The following is a 21,697-nucleotide window of genomic DNA, read 5'->3' on the forward strand; positions in this document are numbered from 1 at the left end:
TTTGAAGTCCAATTAAATGCTAAGAAACACAATTCGACGATCAGATTATCCTTGTAACATAAAGGTTTGGGGGATTAGGGAAAAGGGACAAAAATCATCAGCAGCTATGGTTTAAATGCAAGCTTTTTGGGTTCTAATTTTGCCCAAACACAAGCGTCGCTGAAGGGGCACCTGGCCATGGCTGACACGCTAGCAGTGCCTCTGTGTTCACGTCTCAGGGCGCAGTCCAGGGCTACCCAGATGTGAGAGAGGATGAGCGCAGGCAGGAGCCTGAGAGAAGCCGCCCACACCTGCAACCCCCACTAGAAACCACTCCACGTGATTCCTGGAGCCACTGCAGCCAAGTACCCCGAGCTGGGAGGCCTCAACAGTAGGGAGTTACAGTCTCGCGGTTCTGGGGGCTGGAAGTGCAGAATGGAGGCGCTGGCAGAGGCTCCCTCTGCAGCCTCTAGGGGAGGAGCCTTCCTGGCCTCTTTCTAGCTTCTGGTCATTGCTGAGAATCCTTGGCAGGAACACTGCCCCAACCTGTGCCTCCGTCTCTGTCATCACATGGTGCTTCCTGTGTCCCTCTTATAAGGATACCACTCATGGCCAGGCACAGTGGCTCACGCCTGTAATCCCAGCACTTTGGGAGGCCAAGGCAGACAGATCACTTGAGGTCAAGAGTTCAAGACCAGCCTGGCCAGCATGGTGAAACCCTGTCACTACTAAAAATACAAAAATTAGCCAGGCATGGTGGCAGGCGCCTGTAATCCCAGCTACTAGGGAGGCTGAATCACCTGAACCTGGGAGGTGGAGGTTGCACTGAGCCAAGATCACACCACTGCACTCCAGCCTGGGTGACAGAGCAAGACTCTGTCTCAAAAGAATAAAATAAATAAAAAATAAATAAATAAATCAGCACAAACTCATGATTTTGTAAATATAAACACAAATAAACAGAACAACAGAGATACAGATATGTGTCCATGCCTGGGTTGGCATATATCTATCTCTTAGTTCTGTTCTCTGAGAGGACCTAGAAGCAATGACACCCCAGTAGCAATGAACACACCTAGCACCTAGATCTTGGTTTCTAAACACCATGCTCCAGCAAAAAGAAGCAGGGCTCCTTAGAGAAGTGATTGATTCAGGCCTGGGGCAGGAGAAACATAACATGACCTGGAGCATCTTGTGCCAGAAAGTAAGGAAAAGCTCAAGAAAAGATAGGAATACATCAAAGGGCACAGAAGCCAATCTGAAAGTGCTCCCCAGAGCTCCCCATGGCCAAGGCTGCAGCAAATTGAGCAACAAAATAAATATCTATTGTACTGTTACTGTAACTCTAACCTATAGGATAAAATATATATCTTGATATTTATTATATATCCTTTATCCATACATTTATATATATTTTTTATTTATGAAGTAAATAAATATCCATGAATCTGCAATGCTAAAAATAACTAATTGAATAAATAAGTGGGACAGAAGAAATAGCTCTTCCTTCTTGGGGAATTCCAATTAATAAACGCAGAAGAAATGAGGGAAACAGAGAATTACCATTAGGCAAACACCACAATTATAAGAGCTGCAAGCAAAAACCACTGATGGATGCTAAAATTAGTGAGCAAAAGTTTGAGAAAAAACCAGGACAGTTTCAAAGTGCCTGCCCTCAAGACATTAATGGTGTATTAATTATAATTAATATAATTATAAATACTATTAATTATAAAGAAAAAGGGGCCACTTTATATATTGGAGATATCTGGCAGACATCACCTTCTCCAAGTGAGCACGGCATCATCACCAGTAATAAGACACACAGACATCACATTCCCCTTGACGCCACGTACCTAGAAGGACATGACACCATGCCACGGTGGTCTCTCCAAAGACAGCCTCAGTCTAACCACGAGAAAACGCCAGACAGAGCCAGAGTGAAAAACCGCCCTGCAGCCGGGCGCGGTGGCTCACACCTCTAATCCCAGCATGTTGGGAGGCTGAGGTGGGCGGATCACAAGGTCAGGAGATCAAGACCATCCTGGCTAACACGGTGAAACCCCGTCTCTACTAAAAATACAAAAAAAATTAGCCGGGCATGGTGGCGGGCGCCTGTAGTCCCAGCTACTTGGGAGGCTGAGGCAGGAGAATGGCGAGAACCCGGGAGGTGGAGCTTGCAGTGAGCCAAGATCGCGCCATTGCACTCCAGCCTGGGCGACAGAGCAAGACTCCGTCTCAAAAAAAAAAAAAAAAGAAAAGAAAAACCGTCCTGCAGAGTGACTGAGCAGCACTCCTCGCCACTGTCAAGGTCATGAAAGGTCTGGAGAAACTAAGGAACAGTCGCAGGATGGAGGAGCCTAAGGAGACAGGACAACTCATCGCAATGGAGGCTCCTAGAGCAGAAAAAGGGCGCTCGTGGGAACAGTGAAATCTAAATAAAGTCTATTGTTAATAACGTTATTCCAATGTTAACTTCTTGGTTTTGACAGTTGTACTATGATTATGTAGGATGTTAACAACAACCCAAAAAAGCAAAAGCAAGAGCACGTATGCACAGGTGCAGCACGCACATAGGGAGATACATGCCGCAGGCACCCGGGGGCAGGGATGCGGGGCACCAGGAGTGAGTAAGAGCATGGCGCGGGGGGCAGGGGCGAGCAGGGAGGGAACGTGGCCTTTTGCTGTTTCAGGCGGCTTGCTGAGCCTCGGATCCGATTTTCACAAAAGGATTACTAGATTACATTTTTTACCACAGGCAGCTGTCCCTGTCAAATAAATAATCATTGCCTTACATTTATATATCACCTTTCATCCCACAGCCCTTGTCCTGCATCTAGGGCCAGCCTGGGAATGGTTTCAGCCCTTTTCAGGGAAGGGAGGAGGGGAGAGGCGGGGAGGGGGCCCACACAGAGGGGCCAACGTGAGCCCCATTCAGTTTCCAAGGAAAGGAGGAGGGGCCCCCAGCCAGAGAAAAAGGGGAAACTCAGTTGCCAAGTGGGAAGCCCGGTGGTGTGGCTGGGTGGGGACACTCCATGATAAAATAAAGGCTGCAGTGAGGAAGGACAGCAGGCAGCAGGCTCCCTGGAGGGCATCTGGGCCCAGCAGCATCACCCCAGCAGCAGTCAGGCAGAGTGGTGACAGTCTCAGTCTGTGTGACACTGGGCACCTTCCTTAACCTCTCTGTGCCTTGGTCTCCTCCTCCGTAGAAGGCACCTGTCACACAGGATTCCTGTGAGCACCTGGCCATGGTAAGGCGCTTCGCGCAATGCCTGCCACCAAGCCTTGCTATGCACCTGCTGGCCACGTGGGAAAGTGCCAGAGGAAGTCAGCTTCCGGGCACAGGAGAAACTACAGGGACACCTTGGGATGGGGTCTCTGCATCCAAGCCTGAGGTGGGCTGCCACTGGGAGGAGGTGACTTGTTCTGATGTGGGGCTGTTCCTGCAAAGGGGAAAACCAAGAGCAGCCCACAGAACAGGTCTGGGCCAGGCTTGCTGGGTGGGGACTAAGGATGGGTGGCCCCAACTCAGAGAAAAGCCTTTAGACCAGTGGCCTTGCATTTCCCCAGCAGCTAAGATACAACACAGAGGCCGCGCAGCCCAGCCTCTGGGGTGCCACCGTCTAGGACTTGGAGAGACACGTGCACACCGAGCAGTCAGGGCAAAACACAAGTGCAGGTGCAGCCGAGACGCAGCCAAGGGCAAATGAGGGCACGGAATGAGGGACAGGCCACTGGGTGACGGGGTCACGCACGGCCTCCTCAAAGACACAGGCCTCCTGCTGGCCCTAGAAAGATGTGTGGGCCTCAGAGGAGCAGGGCCCGGGGCAGGAGGAAGGTGAGCTGGCAGAGGCCAGGGCATCACCGGGCGCCGCAGAGGCCGGCGGGATAGCCATCACCACAGGCTGGGAGACCGAGGGGAACGGGCTGGAAAAGCCACTGGGCGTCACCCTGAGTTAAGATCCCTGTGTGCTCTCACAGCACGCCACAGCTGCCTTTGTGTGCAGAGAGTTGGGGAAGCTGAGGGAGGGAGAAGGTTCTGGCACCAAGGAGCAGGTTTGAAGGGGACAGGTTAAGATTCCTTTGGACTTCCTCCTGACACGGGATATTTGAGAGCCGACAGAGGCTGTGGAAGCTGGGCTAACCCTGGGTAAGGCAAAGCTCAAACCTCTCCTTCGGTGAGGACCCCAAAGCCCCATGGTCCTCATCAACTGAATCTCTTGGCCCCCCTCTGGCTCCATGCACGGAACCCAAAATTCCCCCTCCCTCCCCTACTATGAACCCCAACACTTCCCACGGCCCTTCCCCACGCAGCCCCCGTGCTTCCCTTCAGCCTTCTCCAATAACCCAAAACACCCTCGGTCCCTAATCTAGACACGTCCAAACGCCCTTCCACCTGGCAAGTAAAACCCCAAATTTCTCCTCAGCCTCCCACTGTCACCTCCAAACCTCCCCTGGTCCACACTCCTGAACCCACTCTTCCCTTGGGCTTTCCCAGGAACCTCACAGCATTCTGTGCCCTCCCTAGGGCCTTCCCTCTGGGCCCCCACACCCCAAACATCCCTGAGTCCTCCTGCCTCAAACTCCAAACTACCCTTTGACTTCCCACACCAAACTACAAATCTTCCTCATTCCAATTCCCCCAAGAAATCCTGAACCTTCCCTGGGCATTCATCATCGAACCCCAAACTCCTCCTCACCGTCCCATACCAAATCTAAAAATCCCTTCAGCTGCTCCTAAGAAACCCTCTGAACTTCCCTGCAGGGACTTCTCTGCAGGCCTGGGATGCAGAGGGCAGCACTTCTCAGCGGATCCGTGGCCGATGCCAGCCTTTTTATTTCCCGTCCATCCCGGGCCAGTGCATGATCTTACTGTGACCTGTTTGGCACCACACATGACTCTCCTCCAGATTTCAGCAACACCCAAACTGGCCTGTACCTTGTTCGATGAGAGAAGTCCTTCAGTGTCGACTAAAAATCCCTACAAGTTTCCTTGGTACCAATCACCAAATTCCGAGACTCCCCTGGAGCTACCCCTGGGAAACCCTAAACAACCTGAAATGTCAGGGCCAGGTCAACCGCTACAGCATCGCTAATTGCACACTTTCCGCTCCAGGACTTAAGCTCCTCACAGATCAGCCCAGGTCCAGGGGCCACACTCTGGGTAGTAATCTGATGATTACTTGCACCCCACTGTCCTGGTGGCTGCCCTGAGATACGCTTCCTAGGCCTAAGCAAGCAGGCTTCCCCAGGTGTGTGGATGAGCTAAGGCGGTGGTGCAAAGCAAATTCTGCAGCGGGGAGAGTGGATCTGCCCGGGGACCAGCTGGAGCTGGCGGTTGCCATGCTCCTGGCGGGGCAACGTGGGTGCAACGGCCTGAGCCCCTGATGCTGCAGGGGCTAGAGAGTCACCTGCTGTGAAGCAACAGAAAAGCTATCTGAGGCCAGGCACAGTAGCTCCTGCCTGTAATCCTAAACACTAGGGGAGGCCGAGGCAGATGGATCACCTGAGCTCAGGAGTTTGAGACTAGCCTGGGCAGCATGGTGAAACCCCATCTCCACCAAAAATACAAAAAAAATTAGCCGGGCATAGTGGCTCACACCTGTCGTCCCAGCTACTGGGGAGGCTGAGGTGGGAGGATGGCTTGAGCCTGGGAGTCACACCACTGCACTCCAGCCTGGGTGACAGAGCAAGACCTGTCTTAAAAAAAGAAAAAAAAGAAAAGTTATCTGAGGGGATGCAGGGAGTTGAGGGGACCCTTGAGGCTGAGCACTAGGCCAAGGGTTAGGTCAGGAGGAGCAGAAGGCAGCGCAGGCTGAAGCGAATCCCACCATCCCCAGGCTGGCCGACTGCAAGCCCCTCCCTGCACGGCAGGGGACACTTGGGGAAGGCTGGCCTCTGGCAGGGTGAGGGGAGGAGGGGGAGGGGGAGGTGTGAACAGAAAAGGGGGAAATCTAATTAGAACTGGTTCCTACTCAGCCACCTGCTGAAAACCACAGCTCACCAACACTTGGACGGAAGGATCGAGAACAACACTGCCAAGGATTTCTCTCCACGGTCTCAGACGGAGGAAGAGAGGGAACAAGCTGAGCCTTCCCTGGACACCGCCCCCCACCGAAAGCAAAAGAGCCATGAAGCTGAAACCTGAGAGGATGCCAAGGGGCAGCGGGAGGCAATTTACAGCCCGGAAAACTGAGCACTTGGGCCAGATGTGGGTTCTGGGGAGGGGCTGGGGCACAGCGTGTAGGGAGGGTGGGGGAGCAGGCCCAGAGAAACCCTCCTCAGGGCGTCCACAGCCTGTAGCCCTGGGCTCTGAGCTGGGAAGCAGGGTGCAGCTTTCCGCCTGCCTGGAGAACAGAGCAGGGGCTGAGAGGCGGAGAAAAGGGTCCAGGACCCAACCTGCCCGAAGGGCTTGGAACCTACGGCCAGCAGTCAGACAAGGACAGGGAAAGAAAGCTAAGCAAAGGGAAGGAGGTAGATGGGGCAAGACAAAGAAGAAACAGGGTAGCCCGGACGTGGTGGCTCACTTTGGGAGGCCAAGGTGGGCGGATCACTTGAGCCCAGGACTTTGAGACAAGCCTGGCCAACATGACGAAACCCCATCTCTACAAAAATACAAAAAAAAAAAGCCCCCCCCTTTTTTTTCGTATGGCGGATATGGTGGCACGTGCCTACAGTCCCAGACACCAAATACTTGGGAGGCTGAGGAGGGAGGATCATTTGAGCCCAGGAGGTGAAGGCTGCACATGATTGCCCCACTGCACGCCTGCCTGGGTGACAGCATGAGGCCCTGTCTCAAAAAAAGAAGAAAAGAAATGGGAGGAGAGAGCCCAGCGAGGAGACAGGACTGGGCAGAGCTGGGCACTGGGGCCTCTTCCCATCCCACCAATTCACCCTGGACTAGCCTCTCCTCTAACCGACTCCAGGAGGTGGTAAAGGACTCGTAGTGGGGACATTGAGCTCACTCTCCTTCTCAGCTGGGCCCTGTACTTCCCAGGCAGCCCCAGGGCTCTCGTCTCCTTGGCATTAAGGAGATGCCTCATCCCTAACAGGTGTGCCAGCCACACCCGCCCGAGGCAGAGGGGCCAGCCCAGGGGTGGAAAAATCACACACCAAACCCACGGGCAGAGCCCTCCACTCCAGAACAGGCACCGCTGGACACCGCCCCCTAACCACCCATGGACGACAAATGCAGTCCTAGGCTCCTGAAGGGAGTGCTGAGGCCCAGAGAAGGAAAGGATGGTCCTGGGGTCACACAGCCAGTGAGGGGGACAGCGGGACCCAGACACCCAACTCCTCACACGACCTTCCTTGGAGGCTCAGAGCCAGCAGCAGCCCCTGTTCAAGAAAACAAACCTGCCCCTCTCTTGAGCTTCAAGGGGCCTGGGATAGGACGCGGGAAGGAAGTCAAGCCCCTGAAGAGCTGCATGCAGAAATCCGTGTGACAAGAGGTGGAATTATTTCCCCTGGAAAAAAATTAATAAAAAGCCCTCCCTTACCAGACCCCAGGGGTACTGGGCTGTAGGCTGATGTAATAGAGAGAGGAGAGGCCAAGAGGAAAGGAATCCCCCCTCCCTCTCAGCAAGGAGCACAACAGGGAGGACGCAGCTGGAGCAGGGGGTGGGGGAGACGAGCCAAGCAGGATGTTGGAGCCTGGGATAGAGCCCTCCTCCATCTGGCTGGAAAGCAGAAGCCTTTGAACTGCAACCCAGGGGGTAGCACTCCCTTGGGGCCCAAATCTGGGCCTGGCATGGATGTGGGGTGCCCAGAGCAGAGTATGTATCTACAGGGGCTGTGTCAGCTGGCAAAACCCACAGGATGTGAAGCCACGTGGGAGGCAGGCAGCAGGAGGCGGGCAAGGGAAGGACGAGGAGTCAGGACAGTGGCCTGGGCCCCAGGGACAGGCACTTACGTGTTCCAGTGAGAGAGCGGTGAGGCCTGGGGCAGCCAGGAGAGCGTGGCCCAGGGAAACGCGGGCAGGGCCGGCACCAGCTTCCCATGGACTCCCGCCACCCAGCTGCTGGAGCTCCAGGGAAGCTGACATGCCCAAGCGGGCCCTGTGTCCACACCCCAGAGAGGGTGGGATGGGGGCGGAAACCCAAGGCCTCAAGAACACCCATCCCAGAGAGGAGAAGACAAGGAGCCCAGGAGCCATCCACTGCTGCCCCTTAGTTTGGAAGGTTCTGCCCCTGAGAAGGCCCAGTTGGAAAGAGGGTCCCAGCCGCAGTCCCCTGCCTCAGTTGATCCCGGAGTAGCAGTGGTAGCTCCACAGGCCAACCGGGATTCAGACCCCACCACAAGCACACGCTGCCCTTCGAGACCCGAAGCCTTCACAGCAGGACTGGACGGGGCAGGGGTTCTGGCAGCTGGGAGCACCTGGCGGCTCCACAGTGCACAGTGGGGGCTGTTTCTCCAGCCCTGCCTTAGAGTGGGTCCCCAGCCAATGTGCCCCCCCACCCCTGCCTCCAGCTGAGGGTACACTATGGCGGGAGGGGACGGCTGTGGTCACCACCTCCTCATTCTCGCACACTCCCTCCCTCCAGCTCCTGTTTACTTACTGGCTGGGCAGGAGCTTCAGCTTCCCACGGGCACCTGCACATGTGTTCCTCTTACAGAGGGTTTGGGAACAGAATAGATTTTCTGACAGTTGCCCTGACCTCAGGCATCTGAGGGCTCCTCTCCCTCCTACCAACCCCACTCATGCAAACCGGCTTCACTACAAAAGGAGAGCCACCCGGACTCAGAATCTAATGACAGGGTTTGGTGTCCTGTCTTTGCAATGCTGGAGGCATCCTTCACTTCTCCGAGCCTCAATTTCCTCATCTGCAAAAAGGGGGATCCCCCAGTACCTGACACAGGGGCTGTCGGGGAGACCAATGAGACAAGGCATTTGAGGAAGAGCCACGTGAACTGTAACACAAACTGTCGAGCCCCACGCAAAGGCTTAAGAATGCCCATGATGAGTGGTGCGTGACTTATCCCGGGACTCTGGAGCCAGCCTGCCTGCACTGAAGTCCCTGCTCAGCTGCACCTGATTAGGAGGGATTCGGGGCTGCCCCTCAAAGAGGAGGAAACCAATAAATGTAAGCAAAGGAGTCAGGGCAGCCCTGGCTCACGAAGTGCATCCTACATGTTTGTTGTTACTGCATGTCACTGCTGATGTGCAGCACGCCCTTGCTCTTACGCTGTTGTCCCTCCCAGGCCAGGAGCACTGCGTCCCACCACCACAGTGCCCTTAATATCTGCACAAGTTACCAGGCCAGGGATTACTCAGGGAGCAACAGGACTTTCCTCAGGGACACTGGGTCTCGGCTTCTGGACCCTTTAAGACACTGAAAACCCAGCCAGCAACATGTGGCAAAGATTTTCCTAATGGTGGGAACTCTACTAAAAGGGTATCTCCCAACCCTGGGACTGCCTGAGCTGAGACAGCCACTTCTCAAGAATGTCACGGAGAGTCGGACACAGGGTACGTCTGAGAGGGCTGCCTCGGCTTCATCCCAACCTTTCCTCAGACCCATCCTGGAATCAGTGAGATGTGGAATTTGAGTCCCCATGCCAACAAGGGGCGATGGCTGATCCACCCAGACCCAAGGGCTTGACTTGAATACGATGGACCTGGGAGAGAAATTGCTAGGTTTCCTGCTGCCATCTAGTGGTCAATATCAGTAAGAACAGCAACAAGCCAGAAGGCCACCAAGCAAGCCTCAGGGCCACAGCCCCTCACCCCTGCAGGCCTGGACCAGGGCTGAATGATGAGCTGGCTGAGGCAGAACCTAGCAGGAAGCAGAGGGTGTAAGAAGGATAAAACGTGTCAAAAACCCACAGAACACCAAAAGCCTGCTGGCTATCTTCCCAGGGATTAGGGAAGGAGGAGTATGCCTCACACATGCCTGTAACAAATAAAAACGTGGTGGCCAGGCACAGTGGCTCGCTCCTGTAATCCCAGCACTTTGGGAGGCCAAGACGGGAGGATCACTTGATGCCAGGAGTTTGAGAACAGCCTGAGCAACATAGTGAGACCCCCATCTTTACAAATCAAACTTAAAATTTAGGCAGGTGTGGTGGAGTGCATCAGTGGTACCAGATACTCAGGAGGCCAAGGTGGGAGGACTGCTGGAGCACAGGAGGTTCGAGGCTGCAGTGAGCTCCGATCGTGACACTGCACTCTAGCTTGGGTGACAGAGCAAAACCCTGTCAATCAATCAATTAATAATGTTGCCCCAACTCTAAAGCAATGCAGTGCCTAGGCACTGAGAAGGAACAGGCAAACAAGATGCCAGCCCTGACTGCAGGCACCTCCCTGAGTGGTCTCTCCTCTACTCCCCCATGTCCTCCACAGCTAGCCAGCCCCTGCGTTTGCCATGCTTTTCCCCACATTGTTCTTCTTCTTCTCTTCTGTACATGGATGATGTGCCTGTGCAAACGTCACTGCCTCTTCCACGCTGCACGCCGTCACCCTCATCCACCCTGGACTGTGATCACCTGACTATACGTCCACCTCCCCCAGCACAGCTAGCCCCCCGCTCTCAGCTCGCGGTCACATCCACAAGCAGAGCGGCCGGCTCCCCAAGCCCGACCAAACTGGATCCCAGGGCCCCAAATGCTTCCCACCTCCTGTCTTGGAAGTTGGGGGCCCCAAACAGCCATCGACCATGCCACTGTCCCCAAACTTCCCTCCATCCCTCCAGAAGGCCCATCTGCCTGTGACCCAAGGCCCTCTGACCCAAGTGACCTTCCACCCCAAAGCAGCAGCCCCAAGCGGAGGCAAGCAGACCCTTGCAGATATGAGGCAGGACAGACAGAATTAGGGGAACTGGGCTCCAGCCTTGACCACCCCCTAACTGGCGGTATGACATGCCTGGCAAGTTTCTTCCTTCCTTGAACCTTCGAAGTTCCCCATTTATACAATGAAGGATCATCTCGGGTCCCTTTCAGGTCAAAATCTCTATGACACGAATTCCTGCTAAAGTGCCAATGACCTTTAACGGTGTAACCGTTCCCACAATACTCTCATCTTGGGAAAGGAGAGAGTCTCAACCCATCACCCATTCATTCACACAGTAAAAACACACTAAACACCCACATCCTGGGAGTGGGGTGCCTATTTTTAGCAATGCAACCTACTGAGTTCTGCTCTAGCCACAGTCCACAGCGGGAAAGGCTGACGAGGAAGGCCAAGGGTCCACGCTGAGCTGACACAGGAAGCAAAGCACCAGCCTGGAGCCTGATACCCTGCAAGATCAGGACAGCAACCCTTACATTACACACCTTCTAAGGGGCTGTTCCAAGAATCAGTCCCTCACAACAGCCCTAAGCATTGACCCTGTTTATAATTAAAGAAACTGAGACCCAGGGGGGTTCAATAACTTACCCTCACCGAAAGATGCAAATCCAGTAAGTGTCAAGCTAGAAACTGCGCCTAGGTGGCTGTCTGGCTCTTACCCCGCGCCATGGTGGGTGATCAACAGGTGATGCTAATGCCAATTTCCTCTCCTCCCCGTCATCCATCCATTTTCACAGGACTTGGTTCTTTGGAAACCTCCACCCTCTGCACTCTGGTTTCCTTCCCCAGTCACCCCTTATTCAAGTTTGCACACCAGAGTTGAGCAGAGCCACCTTGGGAGAAAAAACCATCTGCTCATCCAACTTCAAGCAGCATCATTTTAGGGCACATCTGACCTCGTTTTCTCTGATACACTCAGCCTGCTGGTGTTATCTGTTTTGGAGCTGCCCTTAGATAAGGGTGGGGGGAGAAAATGACTGCACTGGAATGAAAGGTCTGGAAGGATTCTGAATCCATATCAAGGCTCTCCTGTGATTTCCCCTGGGAGGGTCCCTGGGGCTGGGAGAGGGGCATAGGAATGGGGCCTCACATTTTACTGATACTTTTATGTTATTTTATTTTTTACAGCAAAAAAAAAAAATTATATAATAATTGAGTCTTATTTTAAAGTAAATAAACACTTTAGACAGATAGATTGCTGGCAGATGACCAAACTGTGTACTTGCAGGAAGTGCCTGGTGAGACAGACTAGGCCTCCCGGGACAGAGCCCTGCAGTGGGAGGAGAGGACCCCTCTTTTTCCGGGATGGGTGAGGCCCTGTGCACGGAGGCAGATGGTGGAGTGGTTTCTGGAGCACAGAGACAAACTCTCTGCCCCCAAAATACCTCACGCATCTGCTCATTCATGCCTGAAATTCCTTCACCGAGGGACAGTCTTTGATTCCAGTCAGAAATAGGCCTGAAACCGTAAACCCACCCAAAAGACATAAAATGGTGCCTTCAAGTCATACTCCAAGGGAGCAAGGTTGCTGGTGCTGGTGAGTGAGGCTCTTACAATGCCTCTCAGGACAATCTGGAGGAGACAGGACCTGAGGGCTTCCTAATGGCCCCAAAGGTGATGAGGAGGAGTTGTGTGGCAGCCTCAGGGTGGTGCCTGTCCTCACCCTGACCTACCTGACAGGCGGGCGGTGGGGACGATGAGGCTGAGAGCCACAGTGCCACTAGCGATGAAAGAATCTGAGCCTGGGAAGCTTCATGGGCTGGGGAGCGGTGGTGCCTTTCAGAGGAGACTGAATAGGAAAAAGTCAAATATCTGGAACCAGGGAAGTGGGAGTCGCCCATGCCAGGCTTCGCCCAACCTAGCTGGAGGCCTGCCCTGGGGCCTGGTGTTTTAAACAGGATCTAGACAAATGGGGCCACATGTTGAGAAGCATGAACAGAACAGTGGGAGAGACTCAAACCGGGTCAGGAGAAAACAGGAATGCGGGAACTGAAGGAGAATGCTCCATGTCATGGTGCATCAGGGAATGCAAATCAAACCACAGTGAGATACCACTTCACACCTAGGATGGCCATAATTTTTTTTTTTTTTTTTTGAGACGGAGTCTCGCTGTGTTGCCCAGGCTGGAGTGCAGTGGCGCAATCTCGGCTCACTGCAAGCTCCGCCTCCCGGGTTCACGCCATTCTCCTGCCTCAGCCTCTCTGAGTAGCTGGGACTAGAGGCACCCGCCACCACGCCCGGCTAATTTTTTTTTTGTATTTTTAGTAGAGACAGGGTTTCACTGTGGTCTCGATCTCCTGACCTCGTGATCCGCCCTCCTCGGCCTCCCAAAGTGCTGGGATTACAAGCGTGAGCCACTGCGCCCGGCCCATAATTTTTTTAAAACGGAAAATAACAAGAGTTGGCAAGGATGTGGAGAAATCGGCATCCCTCGTGCGTTGCCGGCAGGGATGTAAAATGGTACAGCCGCTATGGAAAACAATTTGGCTGTTCCTCAAAATGTTAAAACATAGAATTACCATATGATCCAGCAATTCTACTCCTAGGTATATACCCAAAAGAATTGCAAACAGGTGTCCAAACAAAAGCTTGTTCATGAATGTTCATAGCAGCTCTACTTACAACAGCCCAAAGGTGGAAACAACCCAAATGTCCATCAACAGAAGAACAGAAAAACAAAATATTGCCCATACGTATAATGGGGTAGTATTCAGCCTTACAAAGAACGAAGTACTGATGCACACTACAGCATGCGTGAGCCCTGAAAATACGCTAAGGGCAGGAAGCCAGACACAGCAGGCCACATACTAGATGATTCTATTTATACAGAATGTCCAGGAGAGGCAAATCCACAGATAGAAAGCAGCTCAGTGGTTGCCAGTGGTGAGAGGCCTGGGGGTCATAGGTAAGGGGTGCAGGATTCATAGTTAGGGTGATGAAGAAGCCATGGAAGCAAGTAGTGGTGATGGTTTTACAAACACGGTGAATGGCCGGGCACGGTGGCTCAAGCCTGTAATCCCAGCACTTTGGGAGACCGAGGCGGGCGGATCACGAGGTCAGGAGATCGAGACCATCCTGGCTAACATGGTGAAACCCCGTCTCTACTAAAAATACAAAAAATTAGCTGGGTGTGGTGGCGGGCACCTGTAGTCCCAGCTACTCGGGAGGCTGAGGCGGGAGAATGGCGTGAACCCGGGAGGCGGAGCTTGCAGTGAGCCGAGATCGCGCCACTGCACTCCAGCCTGGGCGACAGAGCAAGACTCGGTCTCAAAAAATAAAAATAAATAAATAAATAAACACGGTGAATGTACTAAATGCCACTGAATTACATACTTTAAAATGGTTATAATGAGATATTTTGTATGTATTTTACCACAAGAAAAAAAATGTTTTTAAAAAATTGCGAGGACCTTGGGAAGGACACAATATCTGGTAACAAACACCTGAGGGCGTATCCCATAGGGGTCCAAGGACAGGACATGTCCTGCAAGTTCCCAGAGTACGGAACCTCCCGGAAGCCAAGCTCCAGCATCACAGCACACATCACAGCACACATCCCCTGCACACCTGCCATAGTCAAGCCAGAAGCTTTCATCAGCATTAGAGGATTTTCTCACTTCATACCCACAACAGCCCTAGGAGGTAGATGTGACTGTTACACTCAGTTTGGGGTGAAGAAAATGAGGCTGGGAGAAGGTAGGTAACTGGCCCACAGGCATCCAGTAAGTGCAGGGGCTGAGATCCCAATGTGAGCACCTGTGCAACTGGCCGCTGCCGTACGCCACCATCAGCGCAGAGAACGTGGGCCGCAGCTTCGGCATGTCCAGGCTCAACCAAGTCCCACTGTCGCTCGCTTGCATGTGACCTCTGGCTATTTACTCAGCCATGCGGTGCCTCAGTAAAAACTGCAATTACACCACCAACCTCGAAGGCCTGCTGGGACAATGAAATGAGATGACTGTGCCCAGCAGCTCCTGGCACATAAAGGGCTCCATAAACATCCGGTTTCATTTTTTTTTTTTTTTGCCCCAAAAGTGAAGAAAATGACAAAGATGGAGGAGACTGTCTCGGCAGGTAGAGCGTGTGCACCCCGTCAAAGGAGGTGAGGAGATGCAGCACAGCAAAGAGCCGCTCGGCAAAAACAAATACCACACGACAACGACCTTGAAGGTTCTGCCCTTGAAATCTGCTGCGGCTACAACATAAGACCCCTTCCCGAGAGTGGGCTTTGCTAGAAGCAAGAAGGGAGTGATCCAAGGGCACTGGGATCCTAAAGGAATCAAGGTCACCACAAAAAAAGAAAATGTGCAAAGAAACAGAAGGCTGGGAACAGCAAAAATAAAGTTTGCCGGTAAAAATAGAAGTAACTCACATTTTTAGAGCATGGCCATGTGTGCCAGACACTCTGCTAAGCGTTTTGTGTAGGTTATCTCACTGACTCTGCACATCTCTGTGGGCCGGTACTATTATTATCCCCATCTCACTGGTGAGGAAGCAGAAGCCGAAAGAGGTTCAGGAGCTTGCCCGAGGTCATGCAGTTAGGAAGGGCCCACTCTGCCACCCTACCCCAGGCCAGTCCCGAGAAGCCCTATCACCTGGATGCAGCCACCTGACTTTGGGGTGTTGCCTCCAGACGCCATCTGCCCAGCTCCCGCCCTCTGCTATCCGTCACACCTGGAGACGCCTTTCCAGAGCAGAAAATCAGCCCCAAGCAGCAGCAAACCTCTCCCTGCTTTGCTGTGGCCAGCAAGCAGAAGCTAGTAGCTGAGGCGAACGAGAAAACACGAGAGGATCAAGTAAACATTTGGGGAAAAGTTTGTTAAATAGAGGGGAAAAAATGGGGAACTTCTGTTTTCACCAGCTCGATCAGCTTTATGGCAAAACCGCAGGCTGCTTCAAGCGGCTGCCAAACGCTCAGCCAGATCCTGCCAGTGCACTGGCACTGAGGGCAGGAGGGCTCAGGTTTCCCAGGCTGTCGGGGCAGGGCTGGCCACCGGGGGAAGCGGAAGTGGGAGGGAAGCAACCCTCTGGCCACCCCAACAGCACGATCCTGGAGAGGGCCAAAGGGGCGGTACAGCCGCCCAGAGACCTTCCCAAGTTGCCAAGTTCATCCCACACATCGGTGATCCACGAAAGAAAGAGGCTGCAGGGAGGGATCAAAGAAGCCCCAGGGGCCTGGGCACCTCCAAGTACACCTGATATCTGAATGCACAGAGGGCATGGAGGGGGTGGTCAAGGATGAACAATAAACCTCTGCCAGGCTCCTGTCGCTGCTTCCCCGAGGGACAGCTGGCCCCAGGGACGCCGCTCTGCACGACAGGAACCATTCATCCTACCCTCGCGCTGGCCAGCAAGGGAATTATGAAGATGAAAAAGGCAAATGCTGAAAGGAAGCTAAGCTCTTAATTTTTTTTTGCTTAAGCTAACATTCAAGGGCTTACAATGTATCAGACGCTAGGGCCAGGTCCTATACATGGATTATCTCATTTAATTTTCTTAACAGCCCTACAAGGTAGTTACCACCACCATCACCGTTTCGTAAGTGGACAATTGAGTGCCAAAGAGTTAAGGGACACGTGATGACGAGCTTGTGTGTGGTGGAATTAGGATGCAAACCCATGTGGTCTGACCTCACAACCCACACTCCTAACCAACATCCTTTACCACTTCCTGAAACAGACTCTCCGGAGGTAGTAGAAGGAATTATTAATCTTAGCTCCTAGCCTCTGAGCATTTACAGCTTCATAAAAGGGATGGATAGATGGATCCAATGCATAGAAAAACTACCTCGGAAAACACATGTCACATTACTAAACATGTGCATCCATTTCGGTTAGGCAAAGTCCTGTGGGTGGGTGTGCAGGCGGTGGGGAGCCACCGGAGTGACTGGAGAGGAGGAGAGTGAGCACTTTATTTTAAAATATGATGCTGCGCAATAGCCAAAAGGTAGAAACACCCAAAGGTCCATCACTGGGTAAAAGGGCAAAAAAAGTGACATATATACACAATGGAATATTACTCAGCCATAAAAAGAGAGGAAATTCTGACACAGGCTACGGAATGGATGAACCTTGAGGACACCACGCTAAGTGAAGTAAGCCAGTCACGAAAGGTTAGATATTGCATGATTCCACTTATACGAGGTACCTGGAATAATCAAATTCATAGCCAGAAAATGGACGGTGGTAACCAGGGGCTGGAAGTAGGGGGAGAATGGGAAGTTACTGTCTAATGAGTGCAGAGTTTCAGTGTGGGATGATGAAAAAGTTCCGAAAATGGATAGTGTGATGATTGTACGATAACGTAAATGTACTTAATGTCAGTTAAAAATGGTTGAAATGGTAAATTTTATGTTGTGTATATTTCACAATAAAAAATTCCAAAACATAGTGATGGTAATGTGATGATGTGCTGAATCTCAAAGTGTTCAGTCTTTCCTTTTAATGAGGAACACAATGGTTACCCAGGCAGCCTCGTGCAGAGTGCAGGGGTGCCTGACTCATCATAAAGCCGGGAAGGTATTTCTTGGGGGGGCTATGGGTAATTCAGCCTTTCGTGGGGTTTTTGTTGGGGCAGGGGTTGAGACAGGGTCTCATTATGCTGCCCAGGCTAGTCTCGAACTTCTGGGGTCAAGCAATTCTCCTGCCTTGGCCTCCTGGGTAGCTGGGACTACAGCTGCACCACCACGCCCAGCCTCCCTTTGTGTTTAAGGCCCCCTTGAAGACACTCTGAAATCAGGCCTTCTATGTTATGAAAGTTCATTTCCCACTGAGTTTGAATACCCAAGAAAGTCGGTGAGATTAGCCATTTTGTGTTTGCAGGCCCAAAAGGAGGGTATCCTACAGGTGGAACTGGAGAAAAAGTGGTCAGGGCCCTGGATCCATAAGATAATGGACACCGAACCACATCCCTGGCTCAGTCGGCCACCCCAAACAACTTGAGAACAGAGACAAGAATGGGAAAGATCTCTCTGCCAAAAATAACAATACCGTAATATCAGTAGTACCGTCATGCACCATATAACAATGTTTCAGCCAATGACGGACCACACATATGACAGTGGTTTCCTAAGATTACAATAGAGCTGAAAAATTCCTACCGCCTAGTGACATCGTAGGTGTCATAATCCAACAGCACACATTCCTCACGTGTGTGCGATGATGCTGATGTAAACAAGCCCACTGCACTGTCAGTCGTGTAAAAAAGTCTACCACAAGGTGGGCATGCCACCAAGCCCGTAGTCCCAGCTAATAGGAAGGTGGAGGGGGAAGGATCACTTGAGCCCAGGAGTTCGAGTCTAACCTGGGCAACATAGCAAGACCCCACGATTTTTTTTAAAATATGTCTAGCACAGCACATACAATTATCGACAGTGCATAATACTTAAGAATAATAAACGACTATGTTACTGGTTTATGTATTTGCTATACTTTTACCATTATTTTGGAGTATACTCGTTTAATTAATTTTCTTTACAGTTAAGTAAAACAGCCTCGAGCAGTTCCTTTACAAGGTATCCAGAAAGCATTGTCACAGGAGATGACAGCCCCGTGTGTTATTGACCCTGAAGACCTTCCAGCGGGACAAGATGTAGAGGTCTCACTATGATGCCCAGGCTGGTCTCCAACTCCTGGGCTCAAGTAATCCTCCTGCCTCAGCCTCCGAAAGCGCTGGGATTATAGTCGTGAGCCTCCGCACCTGGCCAGAAAAATATTTATATAAATGTATAAATTTAGTGTAGTCTAACACAAGCTGGACATGCTACCAAGCCTGTACTCCCAGCTACTTGGGAGGCAAAGGTAGAAGGATCACTTGATCCAGGAATTTGAGTCCAGCCTGGGCAACACAGCAAGACTCCATGAATTTTTTATGCTTCCTCTATCACCTGCAGAACCGTGAGTCAATTACATCTTTTTTCTTGTTGTTTTTGTTTGTTTGTTTGTTTGAGACAGGGTCTCACTCAGTTGCCCAAGCTGGAGTGCAGTGGTGCAATCCCAGCTCATTGCAGCCTCCACCTCCTATGCTCAAGCAATCCTCCCACTTCAGCCTCCCAAGTAGTTGGGGCTACAGGCGCACACCACAATGCCCAGCTAATTTTTGTAGTTTTTGTAGAGACAGGGTCTCACTATGTTGCCCAGGCCAGTCTCAATTTCCTGGGCTCAAGGGATCCTCCTGCCTCCGCCTCCCAAAGTGTTGGGATTACCGGTGTAAGCCCCCACCCCTGGCCCAAATCTCTTTCCTTATAAATTACCCAGTCTCAGGTATTTCTTTATAGCAGTGCAAGAACAGCCTAATACAGGGGTACCATTTTAAATCTTTTATACTGTATTTTTAGTGTACACATAGAAAAGGTACGGTATGGCCGGGCGCGGTGGCTCACACTTGTAATCCCAGCACTTTGGGAGGCCGAGGCGGGCGGATCACGAGGTCAGGAGATGGAGACCACGGTGAAACCCCGTCTCTACTAAAAATACAAAAAATTAGCCGGGCGTGGTGGCGGGCGCCTGTAGTCCCAGCTACTCGGAGAGGCTGAGGCAGGAGAATGGCGTGAACTTGGGAGGCGGAGCTTGCAGTGAGCCGAGATCGCGCCACTGCACTCCAGCCTGGGTGACAGAGCGAGACTCCGTCTCAAAAAAAAAAAAAGAAAAGGTACACATATCCAAATTACTCTGGCAGCTCCAGCGTATAGACACACAAATACTATTGTGTTAGAATTGCCTACAGTATTCAGTACAGAAGCATGCTGTACAGGTTTGCAGCCTAGGAGCAAAAGGCTGTGCCCTAGAGCCTAGGTGTGCCGTAGGCCATAGCATCCAGGTTTATGTAAGTGCACTCTGATGTTCACGCAACAACAAAATCACCTAACAGTGCATTTCTCAGAATACATCCCAGTCGTCAAGCAACGCATGACTATATAGTTATTGATCCCTTATTAAGCATTTTATAAGTACTGTCCTTTAATCCTCACATCATCCCTGTGAGGTCTTATGCATTTGACAGAGGAGGAATGTGAAGCTGCAAAAGGTTAAGTGTCCACAGTCGCTACACTAGTGAGCCAGGATCTGAATCTCTCATCCAAAACTTACTTTCTCAACCACTATAGGAGAGCATTTTCGCTAGACACTTGAATACAACAAACGCAACAGAAGTCTCTATTGTTGGGAGGGAATACTGCCACAAAGGCCAGCATTCATCCAAACAACAGGTTTTGAGCCCTTAAATGCCGGGTGATGTGCTGAGTCCTGGTTCATAATCCATGAAACACAAACAAAAAGGCTGTTCTTGGGCTATGATCACAGGCGTCCTCTGGGCTCGCTTGAGGGTCAGTTTCAAATGTATTGTCAGCCACAGAACTTTGTTAAAACAGCGAGCTTCCCTCCTTCCCGTTCCTCTGTGGTGAAACCAGGCTGCCCTGGTGTCACCTCACAGGGCACAACAAGGTACTGTTTTAAATTGGGCTTTCAAAGGCCATTTAAGGCAGGAGTAGCAAATTCTTCTCTCTGACAAAGATCATCTGATCACAGAGAAAAAAAATCAATTAAATTGCATGAGAAGAAAGAAACTTAAATTAGGGTCTTCTTATAGAGTGAAAAATACGAAACATCTCTCTCGTCGTAGTATTTGGAAGAACAGCCAATAAAAACAATACATATTTTTAAAAATCATTCTTTAGTTGTAAATTTACATGCAATTGAGGGAGAAAACTGCGGGGGGGAAGAATGTGTTAGATGAGAGGAAGAAGGAACTCCGACGCAGAGGTCCCAACTCCCAAGCACGCTTAAAGCTCTGTTCTGGAAAGTGCTGGAGCCTGTTTTGCAATGAAAGGTGCTGTGCTGAGCACGCAGCAAAACACCCTGCAATCCTCTGAGACACCAAAGCACTTCTGATGTCTTTGTTGTTGTAGTTCACTAGAGAAATGTTAGCAAGTACATAACATAAAAAAAAACACTAATAATCACTAACTACCATGAGCATTTTTGGTGTATTTCCTCTAATCTTTCTTCTTTTTTTAAAAAAAATTAGGATTTGTAGTGTTATATCTTACAATATTTGCTTGACATTTTTTCATTAACATTATTTTGTTTTGTTTTTTCAGAGACAGGGTCTCACTCTGTCACCCAGACTAAAGCGCAATGGCATGATCATAGCTCACTGCAGCCTCCACCTCCCAGGCTTAAGTAATCTTCCCACCTCAGCCCCCTGAGTAGCTGGAAACACAGAGGCACACCCCTACACCTGACTAATTTATTAAAAATTTTGTTGTAGAGACAGGGGTCTCACTATGTTGCCCAGGCTGGTCTTGAACTCCTAGCCTTAGGCTCAAGTGATCCTCCTCCCTCAGCCTCCCAAAATGCTGGGATTACAGATGTGAGCCACCACACCTGGCCTATTTTGAGTCATTATATATAATTTTTGAAGACATAATTTTTAAAAGCCCACACAGTGGCCCATAAGGTCGGGCGCGGTGGCTGACACCTGTAATCCCAGCACTTTGGGAGGTCGAGGCAGGTGGATCACCTGAGGTTGGGAGTTCGAGAAGAGCCTGATCAACATAGAGAAACCCTGTCTCTCTAAAAACCAAAAATTAGCCAGGCGTGTTGGTTGTGCATGCCTGTAATCCCAGCTACTCAGGAGGCTGAGGCAGGAGAATTGCTTGAACCCGGGAATCAAGCCATTGCACTCCAGCCTGGGCAACAAGAGCGAAACTCCATCCAAAAAAAAAAAAAAAAAAAAGAATGTATCAAAATTTATGTAACTAATTTTCTATTGTTAAGACATTCAGTATGCTTCCAATTTTTAGCTACTATAAATAGTGCTGCAATGAAAAAATATAAATATAACTTCTTTGGTATAAACTCCAAAGAACAGAATTATGGATGAATGTTTCTAAGGCCCTTGATATAAACTTCCAAATAATTGCACTAAAAATAA

The 21,697-nt window shown here is 51.1% G+C and overlaps 1 protein-coding gene across 2 annotated transcripts in view; it reads right to left on the reverse strand.

Annotated features, from left to right (window-relative positions):
* The window catches only part of TSPAN9 (tetraspanin 9), a 201,359-nt gene that overhangs the window by 134,655 nt on the left and 45,007 nt on the right, over nucleotides 1-21,697 (reverse strand). The window lies entirely within an intron of this gene.

The sequence above is a fragment of the Nomascus leucogenys genome, chromosome 23, assembly GCF_006542625.1.
Source record: "Nomascus leucogenys isolate Asia chromosome 23, Asia_NLE_v1, whole genome shotgun sequence".
NCBI lineage: Eukaryota > Metazoa > Chordata > Mammalia > Primates > Hylobatidae > Nomascus > Nomascus leucogenys.